Raw genomic sequence first — 27,691 nt, forward strand, 5'->3', positions numbered from 1 at the left:
TGGAAGCTGTAAACGTTGCTAATGTCTTAACTGGCCCTGATACTGATGCTGTGGAGCATCCACATGACAAGCTATTCACACACACTTTATCCTTTGGGCTATCATCAAAATTGCAATTAGTTATCAAATATAAAACTATACATCTAAATTTCTCTCTCCTTTCCTTCTCCTCTTTCTTTTTTCCTATAGTGTACCACAGGGGTTTTAGATCTTTTCTTAATGAAATAAATTAATCCTCCGATATTCTAGTTTCAAGGAACTTCAACTCATATTCACCCTCATTAAGTGAGGTAATCAGTCAGTTTTAAACAGCACTTGGCCTACAGCGCTACAACTATCCTACACACTCACACTCCAACTCAACTGGCCAGCTGTCATCACTCACACTGCAGCATCACGGGTCAGCCATTTCTCACACCTAAACTGTGTGTGAGGAGTGGAGTATAGTGTCACCGTTATGTATAAAATAAATTGGATATCACTATGACTGAGGCCTCATTTACACCTGGTGTTAACATGTGATCTGTATCTGGACACACTATTGTCATGGACTCTGTTTCTGGACTTTTTGTATTATGGGGTTTTTGGTGTTGCTCTGTGTGTGTTTTGAATGTGCTCTGAATTACAAATTGTTTGTGATAACTGCATTTGTGTTTCTTTGTGTAGTGCTTGAGCTTGGTATTGTTTTTCCTTTGAGTCCAGGGCTCTGGTTTTCTTTAGTTTTATCTCTGCCTTGCTTTTGTTTTATTCTTGACGGTTTCTAACCTTGTGTTTCTCATGTGTTGCTGTAGCTCTGTTCAGGATGTTTTCTCCTGCACACCTGTTCAGACTTTAGTCTCTTTAGCCTTGCCCTGTTTGTTGCCTGCCACACCCTCATTGTCTTCAATGTTAACCCTTGTGTTTCCCTCATTTTCCAGTGCCTGCCCCACTCCAGCTGTGTCTTGTTCTGTGATTAGTTCCTTGTGTATTTATACCTGTCTGTTCTTTGTCAGTACATGGTCAATGTATCCTTTTTTTTTTTTTTGCTCCTCATCTTTCAAGTCAGCCAGTTGTTTTTGTTTTGGTCTGCCAGTAACCAGAGTCTGGTAAATAAGTCATTATTTTCTTCAGTTCCTGTAACCTGCTTGTTGTTTCTGCATTTGGGTCTGCTTGGTCCTCTAATGCTACTACATGCAGATTGCCAGGTGTGAATGATTTAAGACCCAATTAATATCTAAATATTAACATGTGACATCTGTATATTTTATCACAATAGGGTAAAACACATGTTAATATAGGTGTAAATGTATGCAGAATATGCTATTGGATCATCCAGACTACATTTGGAGGTGGTCTGGCTTTCCCAACTCCAAAGAAAGTGTCAATGTAGTCTGTACAATGTGACCACAACCTGATGACAACATTTTCTCAAGTTTAAAGGTCACCTAATTCTTCTGCAACAAAAGAATTTTGAGTTGTAGAAGTATTACAAACCGCTGTGCATTGTTTTGGCATCTGATAAGCCTTCATATGCAATAATCTGTAACTCCAACTCAGTTTTCTGGATATTTCATATATCATATTTCATATATCATTATCATTGCATATTTCATTGTCTCACCAGTACCTTAAACAACAGGCCTCCACCACAGACAGCAGCCCCTGTTTTAACACAGGGCTGTTTTCAGTCTGAACACTGCTTTACAGACGTGTTTGACTGGCTCTGTCACATGATTGTGGCCTTGCATGTTGTGGCGGTCCCTTGTGTATAAGTCGTCAGCTCTGCCTATCCAGTTGGCATTTTGAGATATGATCAAAATGCGTGCAGAATGGAGATCCTCTTATTAATACCAGGTGTCAATGCAAAGGCATGCGATCAGCTGTCATTACAGATGTATCAATATACAGATTGCATAATACCAGGTGGCGATTAGGTCTAAATGTTGATGGGAAATCAGTTGGAACAGACCAGTACTTTCTTACACTTTTGCACTTTATGTATTTTATTTAACAGTAATGTTTTTAATCAGTGTTTATCTGTCCTTTTATTACTTTTTATTACACTGTGCTGTGCACAATGACAATAAAGCTATCAATCACCATATTTCATTTTGGAACCTTGAAGATCTTGACTATAATAATGTGGGCTTGAACAATGCTTGGCACACAACACATGCCAAAATACTTGTAAGTCGATTATTATAGTAAACCTATACTTTCCATAAATATTGTATAGTAAGTACTAGTGGCAACTTAAAGCTCTCTTAGCCCCATACACTACAGACACATGATTGAACATAACATATATAGCTTTTAGATTCCCTCCTCAAGTCCCTGTGGATTTATTATACAAACCCCCCTGTAACTTTAAGCTGCTGTATATGTCTCATGTATATACACTGACAAAAGGCAGTCCAATCTGTGGAAGCATATTTAGCCAATAAATTATGATGCTAATTTTGATAGTGACCCTGATGTGGTGCAGGGTCCCTCATTACTTTTGCTAAATTTGAGGTTAAATAAACAATGTTACTGATTATCACGTCTATCAATTTGTGGATCACCTTCTGTGGTCTCACAGGGTCAAAGTTTCTCAGCTGTTCCTCTAATTGTGTGTGTGTGTGTGTGTGTGTGTGTGTAATACAGGGCGCTGTGGTGATAGATTTTTGTTGCTGTTCTTTGTTCTTTCTCACTTCCAAGTGTCACCTCTGCTCAGTTTTACAATGTGCCAACTACTAATTTCACCTCACAAGGACAATTCAGGTTTATTCTGGTCCACTAGGAAATCAAGTGAATCACTCATTTTGGATAATAGTTCAATTAAAATAGTAATTTGCAAAGTTAGTTATTTTTAAATGTGCTCAAGAATTCACAAATGAAAAATGTCAAATTAAAATGGATAATTTCATTGACCAGTTACGTTTCTCCATGCCAATCATGACACATCAGGTAGAGACAAACGTGTTTTGCTACTGTTAGCTAGCTAACATTCACTCAGTTAGTGACACAAAATGGATCATTTTTTGAAACAAAAATGAAGTGATAAATTTGGATTCATAATGGCAGGCAGTGATGCTGAGCTGAAAGCACAGTGTGTTGAATGTGGTGAAATCCTGTCAAATGAGGCACTAAAACCATTGAAGCTCCAGAAACACAAAGCACCTGGGATGTGTTGGGAAGCCAAAAGAATATTTCTTAAGGAAAAAGGACAGGCTCCAAGCACAACAGAAAGTCACAACAACATTAACAACTCAGTCAAAAGCCACTTTGAAAGCTAGCTGTATTGTTGCTGTTCGTGTTGCAAGAAACCCTTTACAATCGCAGGGGAGCTTATTTTGCCTTGTGGAAAGAATAAAGGAAAGCCCATTCTTTGCCATACAGCTGGATGAGTCGACTGACGTTAGCAATGCCGCTTTATTGTTAGTTTTTGTAAGATACTGCAGGGACAGTAATGTTCATGAGGATCTACTGTTTTGCAAAGAACTTTCCACAAGACAGCAGATAATGTTATGTGCTGCCTTGATGATTACTTCACCAAAAAAAGTCTTGATTGGAAATACTATACAGTTGTTTGCATCAGTAACAGGAATATATTGTTGTATTGTTAAACAGATCCAAGAGAGGGCACCAGACGTCAAGTGGACGCACAGTTTCTTACACTGTGAAAGTTTAGCAACAAAGCAGATGTCACCAGAACTGCATGAAGTCATGCAGTCAAAGTGCTCCTCAGAGAAGCGGGTGAAACAGGGCTGCCGATCAACACACAACCAGGCGGCATCCAACAAGCTGAGTTTTACTAAGGTGTGTGTGTGTGTGTGAACAACAGGGCTAGTACACCTGTAACATGTCCAATTTTGCAGTTTGGTGATTCACTCAGTTTATTTGACAAGACAGACTTGCCCACATACATCCACAGATATTCTCCCTACACTACCTACGTGTCTGTGGCAGGGGGATACTTTGTCAGACCCTATATCAGAGCAGTGGGATTTCCCAGAGTTAACGGGGTTGCTCAATTTGAGTGAACTTTATGAGCTCTTTTTAAATACTAGTAATTTAGTACCAGCAGGACAGCCAATTCACTAGAGGATAACTACCCGTCACACAGTGATGTTGGGGGACTTGTTGTGGTAGATAATGAGTCTGACAGACCAGATGGTCTGTGTAACTCTGTTAATACCAGATTTGAATAATTAGACTGTTCAGTGGATAGTAAAATCTCTGACCAGGGGACAGGACATTGTGACCAGTTTTCTTACCCATCTTGGTGAAAATGGTATCAGATTTAAAATAGTTCTTTGTTTTGTTTTTTTTGTTTTTTATCCTATAATAACTCTGCTTTGATCTGCCTACAGGTGTCATAATAGGTGTGTTATGGTGGTCAACTATTAGTTTGGTAACATGCCCCCATCTCCTAGGAAAAAGTTCAAATATAGTGATGGGTCTGGCTGTGATACAAGTGATAATCCTGATGATGATAATGATATCTCTGACTCTGTTGACAGCTGTCATGCTAAGAATGATCAATATGCTAAGTATCATAATATGCCGTATGGGCCTAACAAAATATGATTATATCACCATATAAGTGCTGTAACGTGGCATCGTCCAGCAATCAGAATGGTGTTAGAAAGGGAAGTAAGGTAGTCAGGTAATTCTATTGTCCCTGCTGTTGCAATTGCTGGATGGCCTGCAGGTGTTAACGATGTATAAGGTTAGTGTTGCGGTAGACAATAATCTAGGACTTCTACAGTATGGGGTGGGACAATCTATGGGGGGCTCCAATTCACCTTCTCCTGTCAGTGGTAATAGAAGTCATATACATATCAGTGACATACCTGCTTTTAATGCCTCTGAACTGCATCAACGTCTTGATTTTAGAGACACTAATCATGATAATCTGGAGCATGTACCTGCCAGATTCAGAGATAATCTGTCTGGTGTAATTGAGCAGGCACTGGAGGATTCACCAACCAATAGTGCTTTAAATGTAGTGTTGGGAGGACCCTTCCTGGCTAGCGATGTACAGGCTGTTTAAACACTGATGATGAATACAATGTAGATTTGTTTATAGAAGAATTTCACAAGTTTTACAGTGTAATGACACATGACGGAATTTAGAGTTACGGCAGCACAGGGTAGAAGTGGTGGTGGTGGTAATCGTTTAAGCCTGGGGAACGTCCCTTATGATGAGATTTTGTCTGAAGGGCAGTTTTTGTACAATCTTTTTGTTAATGCTGACATGTCCTGGCATGGAAAATTGGAATATGCAAGACAGTTGCACAGCGCCGTTGGTTTTGAACATATGCACAAAGTATCATTCTCTGACGTCGCTAAGTTCGAGAAACACTTGGATGTAAAAATCAGTCTTCATCATAGCTCTGGGCATAAACACCTGCAGTGTTTCCAAACATATGACGCACTACACCCACGAACAATTTGGCTATATTTACGCAATGAGCACTATTATCTGATTGAAATCCAGACAGGGTTTTTAAGTGCCTCCATAAGTCTGTTCATATTGCTATAATACATATGAAACGCCACTATACCACAATTCTAAGCAACGATGCAATGTCTGTTTTGTAGTGTCGCAGCCATCATGGCAATTGTAAATGCATCTGCAGATGTAAATTCTGTTTCAAACAACACATGCTACCAGACGCTAAACACAATGTCATACATTGTTACAAAGTAAAATACTGTGAGGCATGTGGAAAAATCTACACAGCTGAAAAAAAGTCACATAAGTGTGCACCTGCTGTGTGTTTACACTGTTGCAAACAAAAATTTGAGAGCAGTGTGCCACGAGTGTTTTATTCAGCTGACTGAAAAAAAAAACACAGAGAAAGTACATAATGTTTGATTTTGAGACTTAGTATCATAATGGTAGGCATGAGGCAAATTTTGCGTGTGCAATGGACACTGAAGGAAACAAGTTTTGTTTCCTTCAGTGTAGGTGCCATTCACTGCACTGTCATACACTGCACTGCAGATTTGTTCAGTTTTCTTCCCATGCGTTTGTCAAAAACACCTGCTGCCATGGGGTTTGAGGATATGGAGAAAGGGTATTTTCCCCACAAGTTTAACACTAGAGAGAACGATACCCTGATCCTTCCTACTATGGGTATGACAGTATGAGTGACAGTGAGAGAATGTTTTTTGAGGTGGTATGACACAGTACGTGAAGAAAAAAATTCATTTTCAAGCAGAGATTCGGCACTACTGCATTAATGATGTGGAAGTGTGGCGCAGGGTTTGTATGATCTCTCGAGTTCACACAACTTGATCCATTTGCCCTCACCACTCGAGAATCTAGCTGTATAGGTAAACACTGTTTCTACCCAAAGAAACTGTGGCTCACATGTATGAGGGTGCATACACCAAGCAGAATATGACACATTCAGAAGTGTCTATGCAATGGCTCGAATACGTAGCTCATACAGAAAACATTGAGATCAAACATGCACTTAATCATAGTGAACAGCAATTTGGACCATACTTTGTGGATGGGTATAGTGCAGCTTCAGACACCTGCTATGAATTTGCAGGCTGCTTTTTTTTCATGGTTGTGTCAAATGCCATGTTCAGTCTGATGTACATCCTGTCACTGATGTCTCCTATGATGAGTTATATCGCATCTTCAGTGACAAAATAGCCACCTTAGAAACACGTTATAGGGTTCGGGCTGTACAGATGTGGGAGTACGAATGGACGTCATTAACAAAATCAAACCCTGCTGTCCAAACGTTTCTGACCAGATAAAAAAGACTGGAATGCCTCAACCCTAGAAAGGCTCTCTTTGGTGGTTGTACAAACACCATGAAGGTATATCACAAGGTTGAAAATGATGAGGAAAAAAATCAGACACTACAACTTCACCAGTCTGTATCCAACCGTTCAAGTGAGAAAACAGTACCCATTTCGCCAGATTATCCATAGGGATTTTGATTCTGTTTAATTATTTTGGGTTTGTGAAATGTACTGTGCTCCCTCCAAAAAGCTTGTTCCACCCTGTACTACCCTACAGGTGTCATGACAAGCTCATGTTCCTGTTATGCAGAAAGTGTGCTGAAGATTTGAACCAGATGGGTGAGTGTATGCATAGTGGGTGTCGTTTGAACTTCAAAAAGCAGTTGAAAAGGGGTACCAAATTTTGGCCATTGATGGAGTGTGGCATTTTCCCCAACAAGACGGAGACATTGTTCAAGGATTATGTCAAAACATTTCTAAAATGCAAGCAAGAGGCTTCTGGCTACCCCGGGCATGTTAAAACACCGGATGAGCAGAAAAAAATACATTGACAACTATTTTGAAAAGGAGGGCATTAAACTAGACCCTGATCAAATCTGTCAACAAGGCAGTCAGGAGTTGTAATAAGCTACTCCTAAACTCTGTGGGGCAGATTTAGCATGAGGAGTAATGTCTTTGTGCGAGTTGATCACTGAGCCAGCTAGATTTACACAGCTGATGTTCAGCGATCATTATGATGTGTGGCCATTGTTTCATCTCAGATGGCGTGGCAATGGCGTAATGCAGACAGTAGGGGGTCGAGAATTAGAGATGTAAATCTCTTCATAGGGGCCATGACAACTGCCCATGCCAGACTCATGCTTCATGACTTGTTGGATAAATTGCAATTGCAGGAACACGTGTTGTATTGTGACATAGTGTTGTTTTTACATCGAGGACTGGTGATTGGGTCCCACCCCTAGGTTTGTACCTGGGTGATTTAATGGATGAAATAAATGACTGTGACATGTGTGGCCTCCCCAAGGAAGATTACATCAGAGTTTGTATTAGGGGGTCCAAAGTTCTATGCCTATCGCATGCAACATGGTAAAACACAGGTCAAATGCAAAGGTGTGACATTAAATGCTAAAAACACATTGGTAGTCACTCACAAGTCATTGGAGGGTCTAGTACACTCCTTTGTGGCCAATCAGAACACTGATGCATTATTTAAGATTCAGAACAAGCTTGCTATCAGATCAACTGTTCTGTCCCTAAAAAGCAGAAGGGGTGACAATGTCGTTGCGTGTGCATAGGAATTTGGCTCTGTTGGAGTTGTTATATAAAATGCCGCCGAGTGTGCGAAGGGTTATTGTGAATAATGCAAGCTCAGACTTTGTTAATGCACTGTGTGAAATAGCTCTCAATGTGTTGAGAGGTAAAATCCCACTGACTGACGAACAGAACAAACAATTGAAAAAGAGGAACACAATTGTCAGACTAGTCGCTTAAAAGCTATCAATCAGACTGGACGATTTTTATTACCCCTACTAGGTGCAGCTATTCCTTTTTATATTCAGTCTTTTAAACCAGGGGTGAAATGGAGCACACCCAAAAAATGTCTTTGGTACCTCAACACCAATTGGACTTATTAAAGCAGCAGGAGCAAAAACTCTGGTTCCTTAAGACAGACAAAATTGAGGGCGTCAAGAAAAAAAACTATTCTTTGGAGAAGGAGAGTCAAGGAGAGACGATTTGACATGTTTTCACTCATAAGTGAAACTTTGGAAGCCTCTCCTCATGTCAACACATCCAGTGCTATAACCCAACATTTGAGTAAGTTTTCACTTAAGTTTGCAGGCTACTTCCCAGAGGACTCATGACATGGAGACCTTTGGATTTTGGACCCTTTCTCTGTTGATCCTGCTTCAGATGACATGGCTCTGTCCACTGTGTTGGAAAATGAACTGATGGCAGCAGACAGTAGCCTGAAGCTTAAGCTCACACAAGTTGACCTTGCTTCATTCTAGACACTGGCTGCCAGTCAATAGCTCTGTCAAAATGGGCAATCAAATTTCTGTTGCCTTTCACCACCACCTATTCATGTGAGGCAAGGTTGTCCATTGAGATCAAAAGCAAGGAACAAAGTGAAAGCAACTTTGAATGCTACTGTGTTTCAGCCTCTCACCCACCCCACATGACTTGATTTATTTTGGTCATTATGGCTGAAAGTAGTATGACACATATTTACAGCCCAGTTTATTTTTTTCTCCTTTTTTGTCATGTTATTTTTTAACTAATTTATCTTGGAAGTTGGTCCTCTGAATTTTTCTAACAATCAGAAGTGGGCTTTAAGTTACAAAAGGTTGAGAACCCCTGATTTAATGGATTATCATATGTGGTCCACCATGGAAAAAAGTCATTTACTACTTTAACATGCACACTACATCTTGATTGATGTACACTACATTTATCCAATTTACTTTTAAATTTGGAGGATTTTATTATCATAAGGCACTCATATGATCATACATTTTGCCACAGTTGACAGTGAACATGGTGTATTTAGTATCATTATTAAATCCAGCTGATCATTAAAGCTGCTTTTTGTGTTTGTTTGCTTGTTTTTGTTCACTTGGAGGCAGAATAATGAGAAAAATGGCTATTTAGGAGCTGCTTGAAAAGAAAAATAGCCAATGAAATGGTTGGTTGTTGTCATTTAACTGACGGGAATATATTATGTAATGAATGGGCTTCAACATTCAAGATGGACAGACACATTTCATTAAAATACTCAACCGTCAGAAAGAAACTAGATGAAAATTCATGAAGATTCAGAGGCTTCTGAGAGGAGGCAACTGATAGAAGAACTGAATCAAAGAGAATGCATTTGTGATCAGAGATCAAATCTTTCATAACAGCTGAGTAACAAGCTCAGGGTAAACACAAGATTAAGGCAATATTCAAAGGCAGCACTATTTAAGGGATTGTTCATAGGCGTAGATTTGGGTATGGATGGTACAGAAATGTCCCAACCAAATGTCAAGTAGCTGCTAAACTGTCCTTGCCAATATTTTTATTGATCTCAACAAATAATCTTGTCATTTTAAGTCCATACTGTTATTAGTAAGGTCTATTCAGAGTAGCCCTGTTTATTTTTTTACACTCATTGAGATAAGACCTTCATATCTGCAGAACTTTCCCAGGCAGCACTTTTTCAATGCTATGCATCACTTCAATTACCTTCTTCAATTGACTATTTTAAGTAACACTAGAGGCACAGATCTCAGGCAATGTCAGATGTCTGTTTATTTCAGTCCATCACTTTGGTTCAGACTGAAATATCTCAACTACTATTGGAAGGATTTTCATTAAAAGTACAGACTTTTATGCTCCCTAGCACCAAAAAACAGGTAGATATTTATGGTTTTGAGTGACATTTGGATGGATTGCCATGAAATTTGGTACAGTCATGTTCCCTCATTATACTGGTGATCATTTACCTTTTCATTGAGGGCAGTCATCGGGTCAAAATTTGTATGTCCAATACTTAATTTGTACAATGCTTCATGACCTGCTAAATTAATTCCATTCCTATCAGCCCCAGGAGTACTCAGTTTAGCATTTAGTGCCAATTGGCTAAATGTTACCATGCTGTCAGGCTAAAGTGAGATGGTGAGATTAGTAAACATTATACCTTGCTATATGTTAGCATACTAACATTTCCATTTAACTCAAACAACTGCAGCCTAACAGCTAAGTACAGCCTAACAGAGCTGCTAGCATGGCTGTGGTCTCTTAATTCTTGTTAAAATGACCAAAACAGAACCATTTATTATACATTATATATATATATATATATATATATATATATATATATATATATATATATATATATATATATATATATATATATATATATATATATACATATATATATATACACACACACATATACACACACACACACACACACAACACCACATTTCATTTTCTTGTGCAGTGATACAAAGAAACACTTCTTAAATAACTGCACACTTAACTACCTGCACAGGATTGTAATAATACCTATGAGTAGTGTATTCCTGAGACCCACACGATTGCTTAATTCATTATTACCATCATTGTCATTTACAGTCTTTTATGGCTCCCTTTCACTATTCAGTTACCACAATCAATTGCTAAATAACACAAAAATGGTTAAACTCCGTCAATCACAGAAAGTCCTTGAAGGACTGAGTAGTTCTGTACTTGCCCATTTATACCTTACAGTGTCATTGGGCACTTCAGTGGTCTGCACACATACATCATGGCTAAGCAAACCAACTTTTCCATCCTCTCTTCTGTCAGCTCATGGAATCCTCTTGCATTAGTTTCAGTGTTGGCTGGCACCACATCAAGACTGCTGGACACACCAGTGCCAAAACAGTTTTAGGTTGGATAAGTCCTATCCTCAAGGGGTTCCAAATCCACTGTGTCATATCTCTTGTTTGGATTGCAAGAGTTGCTGAGGCACCATAGGGACAAACTCCAGACAGGGTGGATACAGTACATCTGTCAGACCTGTTCATTGATATTATGGCCTTGGTGTCAGCCAGGGTTAGTTTTAACTTGTTATGGCAGAGAATAGATCAGTTTTTTTTTTAATTAAGATTATTTTCTTGGCACTGTAGCATATCAGAAAATGAAAAATTGAGGGTCTGTTTTTCTCACACTCACCAAGAAAACTCTTAAGAAAGATCAGAGGCCACATTCTGAGAAACAGTGAAAACATTTAAAATGAAACTCGCATGCAAATTCAAGAGTAGTACCTTGAATTCAACCTTAACCAACGTTTTCCAGTGTGATGGTGGCAGCGTGATTTTGGCTGGGCTCCAGGAGCTGTCCTTATGTAATTAAAAACACCCTGATGTGGCAGACCTTCCACTAACTGTTGTGAGGAAATAGTAATACGTGAAATTTAACTAAATCTGAGTGTGGAACCTGGCACACTTGATGTGCATGAGAAGAGTTACCACCAGAGAACGCCAAACAATGGACAAACTCTCAACACCACCTCTGCCTGCAAGAATCCTGCATCCCTGGCAAAATTTATTGAAGATGCACTGTCTGAACATTTTCAAGCAGCAGATGGAGTCTCTAAAGAACAATTCAACCATCTGGAGAGAAAAAGTGACACAATGCAGTCTACTCTGAACCACCAAGCTGAGGACCTGGAATCACTCAACGCCACAGTAGGGAAAATTGAATCCCATGTGGCAAAACTGGAAACAGACTGTGTGCAATATCAGAATAAATTGTCAAAATATGAAAACAAACTCACCCAGTTTGAAGATCGAGTGAGCAGATACAATTTTCTCCTTAAAAAAAAATAAAAAATTGGCTCACACCATCTCCTCTCAGTGTGGTATAAAATCCAAACCAAATAGGCAATAAACCAATTATTTTTCAGACACTGTAGGCCCGCAAGGGCTACAGCAATTCAGAGACCTCCAAACCAAATTTTACCTCCAAGGCATCTCCTTCCTCTTTAGATCGTGCCCTTACAGTCCATCCTCTACACAGCCTTTAAGCTAATAGTCAAGCTAAATTTAAAGGTGTAGTCTCTGGAATGTACAATATCCTGGTGAAAGCCTCTTACAGGCCCCTCCCTTTAGACACTGTGAAGAAAGGATGGCACTTTATCCCTGTTCCTAAACTGGAAAGTTATATGGAGCAATATATCCTTGTCATCAAGTAACCCAAAACCACCAGATGGTACACTATAAAGTTATCCACAGGGCTTATCTCTCTTCTCTGTATACTATCGCCATGTAATGGTTTGCATCTGTTTCGTCTCTCCAGATCTAATTGTGTTGCATCTTGTCTTCTTTATTTATACAATAAATAATTGATCACAAAAAAACAATCAACCTTAAATCATGACCACCTGACAGTCATTCATATGTAACATTTAAAAAAAAATTGAAACTTATTTGGAAATTATAACCTTCACACTCAAAGCCACTTAATGGATGCTACACTCCTTGACCACTAAGTAGTTAAGTACAGGAATCCTCTGAAGAGACCTATTCTCAATCAAAGGAAGACAATTGGAACACAGATCAAAGTATATATTGTTGGCAAATACAATAGCGTTATGTCTTAAATAATAATGTAATGACCTCTGTAGGGAAATCAGGCTGCCATTATAAAAGTTATTGTTACAGGTTACTAAGAAATCCCATCTGGCCACACTTCAGTGATAATTTTACAGCTGGCCAGTATCAAACAGCATAATGCCAGCAGCATGAGAAAATATCACACCTCCTTTTTGTTTCACCATTATTATATCCACACTCCCAATTCCACACACAAGAGTAGGACACCCTTTTACAAGCTGCAGCCATATTTGACATACAGAAGGTGCTGGTAACATTTGCACATTTTCAATATGTCAAGATACTTTTTATTATTCTTATATAACCCATGAGAAATTGAATTTAATTCCAAAAAAGATATTCACCATTTGAAACAAGTGATACTCGTACCAAAAGGTCAAGCATGTCATCTCGTTCAGCATGCCACCCATGAAATTACTGGCACACTTACCAGCTCCAGTTTCCAGTCTGCTGAGCACCAGCTTCATCTATGAAATACCAACCAGAAGATAACACTGCAGTTCATCACTGCAATCATTCATTAATGTAATGCACCTCATGATATATACTACATAGGATTAACTGAACAGAAAACAGTTTGTATAAAATGCCTCATTGTCAGTCATAGATTGACTAACTATACACCCTTTTCACTGTTGATATTTTGAGTTTATACACAACAAATTCACAGATAATTAACATTTATGATTCTGTTTAAGTGTCCCAGTAAGCATGCCACTAAAGCATGCACAATATCATAGCCCAAGAACTTGTAAACGGAAATGGACTGCAGCAACTTTCTGTCTTATTAATTCAACCTGTGGTTTTCCTATTACATGTTAAAATGTCTGCAATGAAAAATATCTACTATAGAGCAACAATTAACTCCCCATTAGATATGCATTTTTGCATTTCCCGTGTTTTGCATTTGCCTAGTACTCCTTGATTCTTTGGATGTGTCATCAGACATTTATTCCTGTTGTAAAAAGCTTCTTTTTATTGGTACAAGGTACACACTAAACAAATCACAGCATGCAATTCTTTTTTCTGTAAGCCAAAAGCAGTTAATGCTATGTTTGCACTGACTTCATTGTGTACTTTTAGTGCTCTGCTTTGGATGACATTTAAGACTAAATCCAACCTGAGTGGGCCTAGGTGTTCAAAATAAATGAGAACAGGATAGGCTACTGATTTTCATAATGGCCTTTTGCTACAACTATATAATGTCAGAGGAAGGGGAACAACAGGAAAATGTCAAAGGAGTAGCAGGAGGTGGACTCAAATGCAGGACAATACAGCCAGAATGAACTGAGGAATGTCTCTTTAATAAAGATTCAGGTGTGCAGGCACAGCAAAATAAAAAAAAAAAACAGACTGAACAAAGCAGAACAGAACAAAACAAAGGATCCAACAAGACTAACCTGAGGGCTGTACTATGAAGCAAGGTCAACATACCCAGGCTTTCTTTGTGTGAGCTGGCTCGACAAACCCTAAACTCGCGATCAGAGATAAGTGGTATCACGATGGTGGGTATGAACTTTCTTTGTTAACTCAGGCTTTCTGCTTCAGGCTCTGTGCACGTCCCTATGAAAGGGGGCGTTTGGCGCGTTTTTTGACTCTTTTCAGGCACAAAATGGAAGGATTGCGTGCCAACTGCTTCAGTCAGGAGGAACAGGTCATTATAACGGAGAGCTATGAAGAATATAAATACATTATCACAGCAAAAAGCAACACTGTCGCTGCAAATAAGGCAAGAGAGGAACGCTGACAGAAAATTGCAGATCGTGTAAATTCATTAATTAAGTTAATTAATTAACTTTAATTAATTCGTAATTAGTTAATATACTTATTTTACCACTCAATGCATTCTCAATGATTCCCACAATCAGAGATCTTAAACTTTAATCTTGATGCAGCAGATTTAAACATTACACTCAAGAAGTGCATTCAGGTCTGACTCTGTCCCATAATGAAGGATAAGTGGAAATCACTTTAGATTCTGGCCAAATCAAAGCGAAATTAATATTATAGATTGAATATTATCTGTGATAAATACCAATAGACTAATCAATTTTTTTTTGTTCAAAGTTTTACTTCAAACTTCTAATTTTTATTTTTTAGAATTTGAAATATAGTTTGATATATTGTAACAAAATCCCATCCCACAAGTGACCCTAACCTATTGCACCATTACAAATTTACAGTATGACATATCAAATCAATGGTAAGTATGATAAAAGACTAATCAATTCTCTAATCGTGTTCTAATAGCTGCAGTAGCAGCAGTTTTAAACAGATTTGGCAGCAAATCAGGTAGTTAATGAAAGGATGGCGCTTTGTATTGCTGATTTACTCGGAACATGACCTGCTCCGGACCAGGTTAAGTTTGCAGTATAAGTTACCATGGTGATCTAGTCAGGTTAAAAGAGAGCCACCTTCGTGACATTGAAAACCCTGGCTTTAGGCTCAACATACCTCGCTAACCCACTAATCTCGCTTCGTAGTACACCCCTCTGAAAACCAGGACTTAAATACAAGCTGAACTAATGAAACAAAGAACAGGTGGCAAGACACTAGGACAGCTGGCTGGCTGGGGAAGACACAGGGAGCAACTAGTGTGAAAGCAAACTTCAATTTTGACTTCAAGGGCCTACTGACATTCACTCCAGTTCAGCAAACAGGGCAAAAGTCAGAGGGCAAAGGGCAAAAATCCTGCGACAGAACCATTGCAGAAAAACTCCTGTTATTCCAACTTGGAATATGTGATGATCATGAAGTAATCATGCATTAGTGGCTACCCAGTATGATGGACTACTTTAGGTAGTATTCAGACCATCAGTAGCTCCACATGAAAAAACACAGCCCTCTCATTCATTTGAATGCGGGCAGTGCTAGGATCACTTCCCAGAGTGGTAAAATCCTGCCTGTGAGTATTAGAAACTTTATATGCATAAATCTATAACTCCAACCTGACCTCCTGGATTGTATATCATTGTCTCACCGGTACCTTAAACAACACACCCCTACAAACACTTTCCCTTGCATTGTTTTAATGCAGGACTGTTTTCTGTCTGAATGCAGCCTTACTTAAAAATTGGCTTGTGTGGCAGCTGAATAACAGGCTGTAAACACAACGTTGTCATATTTTCTCCTCATCGAGTTGATATGGCTAACTTGCCAGCAAATAGTTGCTTATTTACACATCCAGCAGATACAGAGAAACAATTCTTTTGGAGTTTGTGTTGTGAATGTGAGTCTCCTTTTACCTTTGGTTTTTGTCTCCCACCAACTCTTGACCACCTTTCAAATCACACATTTGATCAGTTGTTATTATAAAAATATTGATTATTGCAGCTTTAAAGTGATTAGTATGTAGACTGACAGAAAGTTTATCACAATATCTAGCAGTCTGTTCGTAAGTAACTTCTTATATAGTCCTAGATTCAGATTTATCAAGGAACTACTTGTTAGCTCTTCATGAATTAGCAGATCTGTTCCTTAGTGGCTACTCTGTATACTCAGAGTTTAACTGTTACCTTTGCAACACATAAGTAGGTCAGCCTTTCATTAATTCCAGAGATGCCAGATGGTCAGTCTCCTCCATCCAGGTGAGTCAGCACACAGTTTTCACAATATCTACAGTCCCATAATTATGCCTTTTGTACTTGAAACAAGTCATCATTCTTGGGAATATTCAAATAGTCTCTGAAAAGGCCTAAATTATACTGATTCACACTGAGCAGACGCAATTAAAGCCCATGTGAATATTACAGGTCAGTGGTTAGGTTAGCGACAGATTAATGGTTAGTTTTATCTCGAGTAGATTCATCTCATTTTTCAATTCACACATTTCACTGAGGTGACTACCCCTTAACTGTTTACACTGTGCAGTGCCCAATAAATATAATGTGGTGTGAAACAGGAGGAGAACACTGCTGAAATAATAATGATGAGATGATTAAATATAATTTTACAACTACCATTAGACCCATTTTAACTTTTATTCAGCCAGATTCATTTTGCTAAGCGTAAAATTACTTTTTCAGGAATATCCTACATGTGCACATAGTTACACACATTTATACCTGAAAGCTGCTGCAGGGGATTGAGTGTCGTCCCCATAGCAGGTCATTGATGAGCCAAGCACTGCTTATTGCATTCTCCAGCAGTGCACTCCTGTAACACTGTCAGACTCAAGATGGACAGTTCCAAAAAGGATCAAAATGAATGCAGCAGAACAAGAGATATCATCTTTTTTAAAAATTTTTTCAAGACTCAAGATTTAGTTTATTGTCATTTTCTTGTGTATTTGCATACACACACAAAAAAACAAAATGCTGTTCCTCCCAGCCCACAGCAGTGCAACAACAATAACAGAAAGGATAAAGAAAGTACATGTCTCAGCTGGATGTAGACAACTCTTGCATGTCAATGAGTGACCAGCAGTGATGGGAGAGTGAATCCATTTTGCTGTCCAGAGAACATTAGGCAGCATTATTGTTGGAACTGCCAGTTTGTATGGGTTAACAGTTAGCCTAGCTTGCACTCCTCCATGCTTGCCCAGCTTCCACGTCCTGTCGCACTGCTTTCGATGTTTCCTCTTCTGTGCAGCTCCAGACAAGTCTGTGGTCTCCTCTGGGTCCACTGGTCATAGCAGACCAAACGTGTTCAGCTGATTTAGCTCCCAGCCAGTATTTCTCGTAGCAAAAGTCTTTGTTACAAATGTCCAAAACATACAGCTTACCTCTGTTTGAGCAGCGCGTGTGCACCAGTGAACTGCCACAGCTCGCACACATGCAGCGTCCACACATACAACTTTGCTGCTGCAGTGCTGATACTGCTAGCTCTATCTTTCTACATAGAGTTTGACTTTGATAATAGCCATCAAAAATAGAATGTTTGATATTATTTCATTATAAATTTCATTTATATTTAGTTTAGACAGAAAAAGGTTAAGAAGCATGTGCTCAATTTTGAAAAATAAATAATTTGTGAGGTGAAAGCAGCTTTCTTTCTGACAGGCATGGTGGAGTCTGGTTTGGGCTACTTCTGTGTCAGACACATACACTCCTCACACAGGACGGGTGTTTTTACTGATTCTATTGATTATTCCAGCAGTTAAACCCTGCTGTCACCGCTCCAAATGAAGAAAATCCCTCCAGACGACACCAAGTTCCCCAAACAAGCCAAACGCACTCCGACAAACAAACCTCCAAACTAGCTGTCTGGATGGAAACTGACAACAAATACGGGAAATAACAAAACCAGATCTCCGTCTGGAAGCAGGTTAAACAACAGGCAGGAGCCCCGGTTAGAACTAATATCACAGAAAACGAGCAGGAGTCAAGAAAAGAATCTCCGTGTGTCACCAACTCTCCACGCTGGAGTTCCCCACTAGAGAGGCTCTGTGCCCCGGCATGCACCATGCAGGCTGACCCACAGTGGTGACACTATATTTTTCTCAGGTCTGTGACATATTCTACAGATATCGACATTGAAACTATAGTGACAGATGAAAAGCAATACACACTCGCAGGCAGTGTGTCCCAGGCCTGATGCTGCTCTGCTAAACGTGCTCTGCTTTCCATGTAGACACAGACAAACTATGCTGAGTCTCTACTGTGTTTTCAATTTTTGTCATGCTAGCTTCTCTGTCCTATCCTCTACTCTATTTATCGGTGTTTTTGTTTAGCTTAGTTTGTAATGTATATCAAAATTTGACAAATTCTTGTAAACTTATCTACTGGCTGAAACAGCCCCTCCTCTCAACAGGAGGAAGGACTGATACTGTCTGTCTGTGTTCTTCATTCTTTCTAAACTTCACTCAGTATTTTGATATCAGGAATATTATTTATTTTACTGACAGTTTTTATCTCTTTCCAGTGAGATGCTATTAGATTATATAATGATTTTGCTGATGGAAACATTACTGTTGCTGCTGTAGAACAATATTTTGTCATATTTAAAATATAAATCTGTTCTAATCCTGTTCTGAACTCATTCTTTTAAAAAAAAAAAAAAAAAAAAGATAATAAAAAAACGTTTCTTTAGCAATGAAAAAGAACCAGTAAGAGTACTGATAAAGAACCAGACTGATAAGTGTAGGCCTATGGATAAGATAAAGATCAAATTTGAACCATACCGTCCCTACAGCTGGCTAGTAGCTACAGCCTGACTATGGGAGGATGAGAAAATCACTGTTCAAATCCATTCACTATAAGCCTGTTTAACCAATGTTCTGTGATTACTATTTTTTATGACACACAGTGCATTTTTTTAATAAATATGTTAATGATAATAGTCCAAAGTTATGTGAAAATGCAGTTTTTAATCAAATAACATCAAATTTCTTGGGGGAGGACCCCCAAACCTCATGACCAAAACCCCTGTAAGCCCTTGAACTGGGTTATTTTATTTGATGCTCTCTACCAGACCACTGCCAGTATGGTTATTTAATCAACTGCATAGCATCATAAAACAACAACAATCATATCAAATCATCAAAATGGTGCAAAGAAGGAAAAAATGCCGCCAGTATCCCATTGAATACTTCAGCTATGGATACATTTCCTTCTGCTTTTTTCCAGTAGCTTCAGACTTTTTCCCCGGTAGACTGCTCTTGTTTTGTTAATAAGAATGCTTCTTGTTTGGCACCGGCACCAAATTACCACTTTCTGATAGGCTGTTGTTTTGTGATCAATAACGAGGCCTAATTAAAGTTTGAAAGTCAAATTTCTAACCGTTGCATTTGTTTGTAAATGTAATTTCTATTCACATGGTGTTTTTGCTCCTTGGGAAACTAATGATAATGATATTCAGACTGTCCATTTAAATCAAATCTGTTTGGCATTCAATGACATGCTTTTTTAATGCTACAGACAAACAAAACAGAATAATAATCAACATTAAATATTCAGGGGAGACAGTTAGCCTACATTTTAATTGATGGGGGGCAGTACACAGGACCAGGACCTGGATAATAGATAGAGGGCGCTGGCCCAAAAAAGGTTGAGAACCACTGGCATAGGCCACATAGGTGGTGGCCTAGGGCACCAAATGAGTGGGAGATTTGTTTGTTTTTTTTAAAACCATCATTGTTGCACTTAATTGTAGTGTCAGCTTTTGGGGGGCTCCAATTTAAATCTATCGGGGCTCCAATCTAAAATCTTGCCTAAGGCTAACAGCTAAGTAAAGCTTTATTTATTCTCATCCTCCAGTGTGTGCAATAACACTGTTAAAGTGCAATAGAAATGTTTTGCTCATGATTACAGTATTGAGCAAAATAATCATTTTGTTTATTATCATGCAGCCCTCCAAGGACTGGAGGTAATACTGATACACTATATTTTAGTGTGAATCCACATTTGAAGTTGTAGGACTGATGCAACATTTTGTTCTATTCTTGTGTGCAATTCCTGTTTTGAGTGTTTTTCATATTCAAACTGACTTCAGTGTTTCCTATAATTATATAAAAGTTGTTTTTGTGTAACAGTTCTTGTTGCTGTAAGCACAATTGTATTTATTATTACGTCTACTTATTTAACTCACCTTCTTTATTAAATTTCAGTTCATTTTGAAAAGCAAGTGTTGTTGCAGTGTTGAGGAGCGATGGGGGTTTGAGGTGGCGGTGGGGGCAGATGAAGTGGGGCTCCAATCTAAAATCAAGCCTAGGGCACCAAAATAGAATAGTCAGGAGATTCAGGTGTGTTATGCTAGTCGCCTGGAGGTGCTAGCCTCCAGCAGAGATGAAGAGCGAGCTACAGAGGTCTGGTAACCTCACTTCCAGAGCCGGCCCTGACCAATTTGGTGCTCTAGGCAAGATTTTAGCTAGATGCCCCTTGCATCCCAGCCAATTCCACCACCAATGTTCATACATTCATAAACAGCACAGCTTTATGTCTTTTCTTTGTTTTTACTTTTGTCTTTTTCCTGTTTTTCCTCCTCTTCTCATCTTTTTCTTCCCTGGACACCAGCAGGCTTTGGTCTTTTTGACATGATATATTTGAATTAGACTACTGATGTTAATCATATCACTTTTAGTCAGTGTCACCCACTAGTTCAGATAATTAGCCCATCCCCCACAATCAGGTAAGTCTGATTAAGAGCCGGGGGTGGGGCTATTTAATAGGCTATGCTACGTAGTTATGGTGTAGTGGGCTTTTTTTTTTTGTAATATTTAGAAATAATAGTATTAAAATAGTATTATTAAAAAATAGTATAAGTTTTAAAAAAAATTCTTCTTCCCTCATTTGTGGTGCCTCTATGTATGGACGGCGCCCCTAGCATTCACCTATAGCGTCTATGCCACAGGCTGTATATGCTCACTTCTTTCTAACTCCACACACTCAGATTTTTCTCATTTTCAAACTTGTAGTATTGAGCCCCAACTGACGCTGACTCAAGTGACATCACTTGAGGCAATTTATCAGGTTTAACACAGCTGCCTCTGAAGACACAAAAGGCTTTATAGTACTTTTTTTTTCCTATGCAGTAGTACTCCCCAACACCTGGAAACAGACTTTTATCTGTTTCCTGGAGCTCCCCTTTAACCATATATTTTACAGATAAGAAAAGCTTTTATTTTTGTAACAGTGATTTGTAACAGTTTTGCAAGGTACTCACAAATGATGTCATCCTACTGACAGGGGCATCACACCAGAAAACATCATATTTTGATGTTTTATCTGAAGGACTTGCTTGGATGAAGAGATGAGGGCAAACTCTGCAGAGAGAGCTGGAGAGGAGAGATCTTCACTAGAGTGAAGTGGACTTCAGCTCAGCCGTGGCTCTGCACTGAAACCTCATACTGGATTATAAAATATTAGTTACACATGGTTTACCCAGTTAAATCATTTTATTATTTCCTCTGCTCGCACATGTGATGTCAACAGTCCTGAAAACTGAAAATCAAATATTTAAAATAAGGCAGCAACAAACCATTAGAATCCCTAAACACTACACACTGGGCTGGAAGCTTGGCATTGGTAATGGCTTGATCCTTGACACTGTATGATTTCATCTCTCAATTTTCAACACCAGCAGACCCAGAATGTAACAGACTTGGTCCAACTTGGTCCAATCAGTAGTCACGCCTATATATGATGAACCCAGCAAACAACATGTGAGTCTCATTTATATTGCATTTCCATGGCATTTTGTTGACATACTTTAAGTTTCTCATATAGTCTTTGACCTATTCATGAACATTAACCTGATTTGACACATAACTTTTTTTTAATCTACATGAACTCATTTGTATTCATTTCTGCCCTTTCCAGCACAAACATCCTCCCACCACTATTTGCAGTTATACCTCATGCTGTCAGGTGATAGGAGGTTTAGGACTTTCCTCTGCTATACTGAGGCAGTGAAGGTTTTTCTGATGAGTTGTGGTGCAGGGGAGAGGAGGTGGAGACCTGCCAGTTAGATCAGATATGAAAACTAACCTGTAGTCCATTTTTACCTTCATTTTAACTGCAATGTTGTGAGGACAGTCATCACTACAATAAAACACTGAACTGTAAAACTGTCAAAGACAAGAGTTGGCTTCTCACAGAGTACCAGGAGCGTAACAGCATGCCAAAGACTGTGGGCTGAGCCAACCACAGGAACTGCCAGCTCCAGTCTGCCACTGACTCTCTTCACTCACTGGACTCAGTTAATCTATCCTGCTGCATACTGTGCAGGTTAGATTTCTTTGTTTGTTTTGGGGTTTGGGGAAGGGGTTTGCTATCTAAATCATTGGTAAAAGGTGTCTAGTTTATTTTAATGCCTGCACAGTGCTACCTTTATACAACCAGAAAATATACAGAACTTGAAGGTCATGGAAAGAAGAGGTGTAGTGTACACATACACAAGCACAAACAGCACAAAGGCAAAAAACGTTAAGAAGACTCACTGTAGGTGTTATCATGGAAGATGGGAGCAGTTTGTTTATCTGCCATTTAAAAAGGTGTTACACCATTTTGTATTATCCAGATGGGCCAGTTCAATTTGACCCTGACCCATATGCCCAGTTGTAAAAAGCAAAATAACAATAATGGTACTGTAAAAAAAAAAAATCCCCACAAGAGTTATGGAGACATGCTTGCAGGCAAGCACAGAATCATACTATCGCTGAGGTCCTACTTGACTGCTCACAATAATGTTATCTGTGTCTTAGTGGAATAAACAAACACAAGTGTAGGTTTGGGCTTCTCTCTGTCACTATCTCTGGAGGAGCATGTTGGCTAATTAAAACATCAACAGCATCACATCTGTTTGTGTTGTTTATTCTTATCAGTCCATCCACAGTTTCTTGTGAGGTTATAAAAAGAGAAGCCAGCTCCTCAGTTTGAGTCAGAAAATTAGACTCAAATGTACATCATCCTGTTAAACGTCAAGTGAAGCAGCCAGAGTCTGCAAAAGATAACCGCATCTAATGAGAGAAATTACCAAAATCACAAACACTGTCTTGATTACTCTAATTCAAACATATTCTATGAAAAGCTAAAAAAAAAAATAAAAATCTTCATGGGATCTTGTGTTGACTTTCACATAATTAAAATGAGACTACTGGTGCATGCTTGGAGGCAAAGTGTTTTTAATTTGTTTAGCAATCTGTTTCACATTTTTTACTAACCCAACACCCTGGCTGGTTGTACTTTGGTTGGCCTTTGATATAGCTGATCATCAACTTCTTCTAGATCTCTCCATTAAGGTCTTCTGTTGGTTTCTCCAAAAATATTCATGACAGTTTTCCAAGCTAATTCCTAGTCCTTCACACTCTGGTTGTTGCTCTCCCTGCAGTGCCGCATGCAATGAGAATTTGGTTTGACTACTAAGGGGCTCTGAAAATGTCCTTTCTCAGATTAAGACCTATTCAAACTGCAGAAGTGTTTCGTGAAAGAGTTTACAATGCCTAGGTAAAAAAAAATATGATTGTCACTGAATGTAATTCAGAGTTTTTTTCAGAATTGTCCAATGTCAACATTATTGTGTGACAGTAGGGTTGATGATGTCCTTGGTTCAATCCTGTCTTTTAGAAAATGTTTATATACTGCTAAACTGCAGCAGCGAAATATTCTGAAGGACACAGAATGCCACTCAAATTATGTTCTCTAAATAAGTAAGACACTCAGTGACAACATATTTATTTATTTATTTAGCTAAAGTATCCCATCTTGCAATACAATATCCACTGGCAGCACTTGGTAAAGGTTAGGGAGGGATAAAGGAAATGTCCACAGTTGTTAACAAGTGAAACCACAATCTTTTACTAACCTAAACCAAAGTGCTTTTATTGACTTGGGATTCAAACCGAGGTTGTCGGTCGTTTTGTGTAGCATCCTCCTTGATCTCCTCCCTACAACTTGAGTGCGGTACATAAATATAGTGCTTCATTCTGTTCAAACTTTACATATGAACATAATCCAGGCAGAGATTACATTTGTTAACACAAATTCAGTAGTATAAATATTGCTTGGTTTCATGCTATTCCACCAGTCAGTAGTTGGTGGCAGTAATGTGAAGAAATGCCAAGAAACAGCAATTCACCAACAAAGGGCAGGGAAAAGGAAGACTGCTAGCCAGTGTAAACATGGATTAAACTATCCATGTTTCAAAGTATTCAAAAATTTCGGCTTTGTAAATGTTTTATGGGGGAGGAAAGGCATTCAGCACAGTTTTAAGGCCTTGAGGATACACACAATGAGTTTTGTCAGTCTGTTGCCATATTTCACAATAAGGTGTTCACATGACCAAACTGTGTAACTTTGTTTGAAAAGGAAAGTAAATTTACCCTAACCGAAAACAACCGAGTAGCCAACACTCTGTGAGCTCACTGTGTAGTTTAATGACAGACCTGCCTGTGGCTGGATGTAAGACATGAGGTTCCACAGTCTGAAGGGACACCCACTGTCTCCAACCAATAAGTGACATCCAGCTGGGACAAGATGCCTCTCCATCAACAGCCTCAGGCCACTCTCCAGCAGGACGCAGGAATTATGAGGTCGACCCAGCCAATGTCAAAAATATTGTCTCTACCATCAAAAACCAACTGTGTGCTGATGCTGTCTTTTTTGTTGTTTTTGTTGTTGACATCCACATCTCGTATGAAACGTCTCATGTGCTACATTAAGAAATCTGTGAACTGCAGAGACAGCAAGCAGGATTCTGCACAACTTGTGTGAGCAACACAGCATCCCGCAGCCAGAGGAGCAGGGAAATAATGATGACAATGCTGATGATGATGCAGTGGATGCTCATGTATACATGTAGACTGGCATTCAGGGAACACTTCATGCACAAATATTATAACATTTTATCTGAGTGAAAAGAACCTCTGAGCATGACAGACAACACAAAATCATCAAAAACAAAAGTAGTGAACACTGGAATATTTCTTTATTCTTTAGGTTTTCTTTCTTATATCTTCAGTTTCAAAGACTGAACTAATTTAAAGCTCCAATTTATTTTACAATATGAGATGCTGATGGAGCAGGCCTGACAGAGGCGAGGTCTGGAGAGAGAGGTTCTGGGAGGAGGAGCAACAGGATCAGGAGGAAGAGAACCAGCAGCAAAGGCTGAAAGCTGCAACTGAACTGCTGGTTTTCAGGGAAGAGTTATAGTTTTCAGTACTTACAATATCCTGTGTAGCCTATATACAATATCTTCCAATACTTGATCTTCAGGTATAAAGATTGTTAGTTTGTACCTCAGCTGTAAATCACTTCAGGCTGTTTACATTCTATATTTTTCTTATTGTTAACTAATCTCATGTGCAGAGCCAAACCCACAATGAATTGATCTACTTACATTTATGTTGTGTGTCCAAAGCCTGATATATCTTATTCCTCAGTGCCGTAGACCTCAGTTGTTGTCCAAAAGCTATTAACATGTCAATGAGACACAAAATGTGTATTAATCCACCACTGAAAATAGTCCTGTTACAAATGTTACTAAGCCTTTTTTTTAAAAAAATAAAACTGGTAAGCTGGTTTTCAAGATTTACGTCTTCAACAGGAGTCAATGGGATTGGGGCTTAGTGTAGCAGGCAGGGTAGGGAAGTTTCATGGGATTACTTGACAGTATCCTTTAAATTTAAGTGTATGTATTTTCCCCTGTGAGTAAAACATTGCTATTAGACGGAATAAAATATGCAAATATTCTATCACCTTTGGCAAATATTGATCTTAAATTCTGCCAGCTCAACCTTGCATGCTTGTTCTTCAAATTCCTGTGAGTACTGACTGGAGAGATGGCAGGTGCATTTCTGTTTTTAATTTATTTGTTGTTGCTCAGGAAGTGATCCAGGCATCACATTTTTCTTTACTTATGTTCCTTTATAATAATAGGCAACAAGCCTATTACTGCCAGCCAGGTTGTTCCAGTCTGTTCCCTTCTAAAAACAGGAAATATACACTGTCATTGTTGTTTAAATACATACAGTATAAACACTTTATTAGGAACTTTGTGTGCTTACCTTTGGATAAAATATGAGCATGTATCTAAAACCCACAGCTTGTCTGTTTAAGGCTTTTACTGAACAATGGTCAAGCAACATTACACCTCTTGTGAAATACAGTTTAAAGTAATGGACAAAGACAGCATGCTCATAAAACAGTGTGTGTTGGCACTGTCTGCAATGACAGTTGCAGTCCACAGATTTATGTCTGACAAAATGAAGCACTTGAAAAAGCAGCATGTCTCTTAAATGGAGGGGAAATATTTCTGCAGCAGGAGGCATCAGCTTAAACACAGAGCACAGTACACAAAAGAAAGTGTGACATTTATCATGGGCAGTGAGATAAAACGCTGATATCGGTAATCACATGCTGTCTGCTCTGCTGTGTGTGAACTTTATTTTACTCTGTTCACTTATTCAAATATAATAACATAGGCTGTGTATTCTACTCTGTTATTAAGGAATAAAACATTCTCTGCTGTAATCACAATGGGAAATTTTTGACCAGTCCTCCAAATGTTCAATCATAATCAGAAATATATTCATGTAAGCATGTTGCAAAATGGTGATTCAAAGACCTCTCCCCTTAATTCTCTCTGTGACTATTTTATTTTACATCTGTCCTTTTCAAATTTTCATCAATTCAGGCTTTTCTACATTATCTCTTCTGAGGATTTCTAACCATGCTATCAGCTATCAACTAAAGCAAACAATTTAACATAGGCTAATACCTAGACATGACTAATTCTAACCTGACGTGCCATAGATATCCTAATGGACTAACATAGCAATATTTCAGCCATTGTGTAGAATCGTCATGGGATTATTCTGATGGTATTTTTGTTTGTAGAAAAATTCTGCATCAGTGTCATGAAGGTGAGTGGAGCAGGTGGACCCAAACGCAGATGACGGCAGGCAGGATCAGATGCAGAAATATTTAATGAAATAATTCAAAACAGTCACAAGGGACACAGGAACATCGACCATGACCACAGGAACAAACACAGATGACTCGACAAGAACTGAACTCAAAACTGGACTATAAATACACGCCAACCTAATCAGGGAATGGGAAACAGGTGACTAGACACAAGGGCAGGCTGGGAGTGATTGGCTGAGGGAAACACAGGGAGCAGGGCAGGGCTGACGAGACTGATACAGGGCAGGTGTGGGGAAGACACAGAGCAGGGCAGGGCTAACGAGGGTAATGCAGGGCAGGTGAGAGGAGGAGCACATGAACACAGGAGGAGAAAACACACGAGGGAAACACAGAGAAAACCAAATCCAGGCTACATAAGTGCAACACAAATGAAAGAGTCCCTCAAAAAGTCCAACTAAAAACAGAAAAAGTCTGAGGGTATCAGATGGATCACAAAAACCAAGGAAGTCAAAAGAA

General features: G+C 38.9%; 1 long non-coding RNA gene across 2 annotated transcripts; it reads left to right on the plus strand.

The window, feature by feature from the left end:
- The first annotated feature begins 835 nt into the window (after positions 1-835).
- Positions 836-27,544, plus strand: LOC137173635 (uncharacterized). Of its 2 annotated transcripts, none has more exons than XR_010925224.1 (3): positions 836-1,085; positions 3,592-3,786; positions 25,318-27,544. It is a non-coding gene; the product is annotated as an uncharacterized lncRNA (long non-coding RNA). The 2 variants fall into 2 exon arrangements; XR_010925225.1 differs by lacking the exon at positions 25,318-27,544 and adding an exon at positions 21,497-21,769 and having other exon boundaries at positions 3,592-3,780.
- Positions 27,545-27,691: the final 147 nt, after the last annotated feature.

Source organism: Thunnus thynnus, chromosome 21 (assembly GCF_963924715.1).
Source record: "Thunnus thynnus chromosome 21, fThuThy2.1, whole genome shotgun sequence".
NCBI lineage: Eukaryota > Metazoa > Chordata > Actinopteri > Scombriformes > Scombridae > Thunnus > Thunnus thynnus.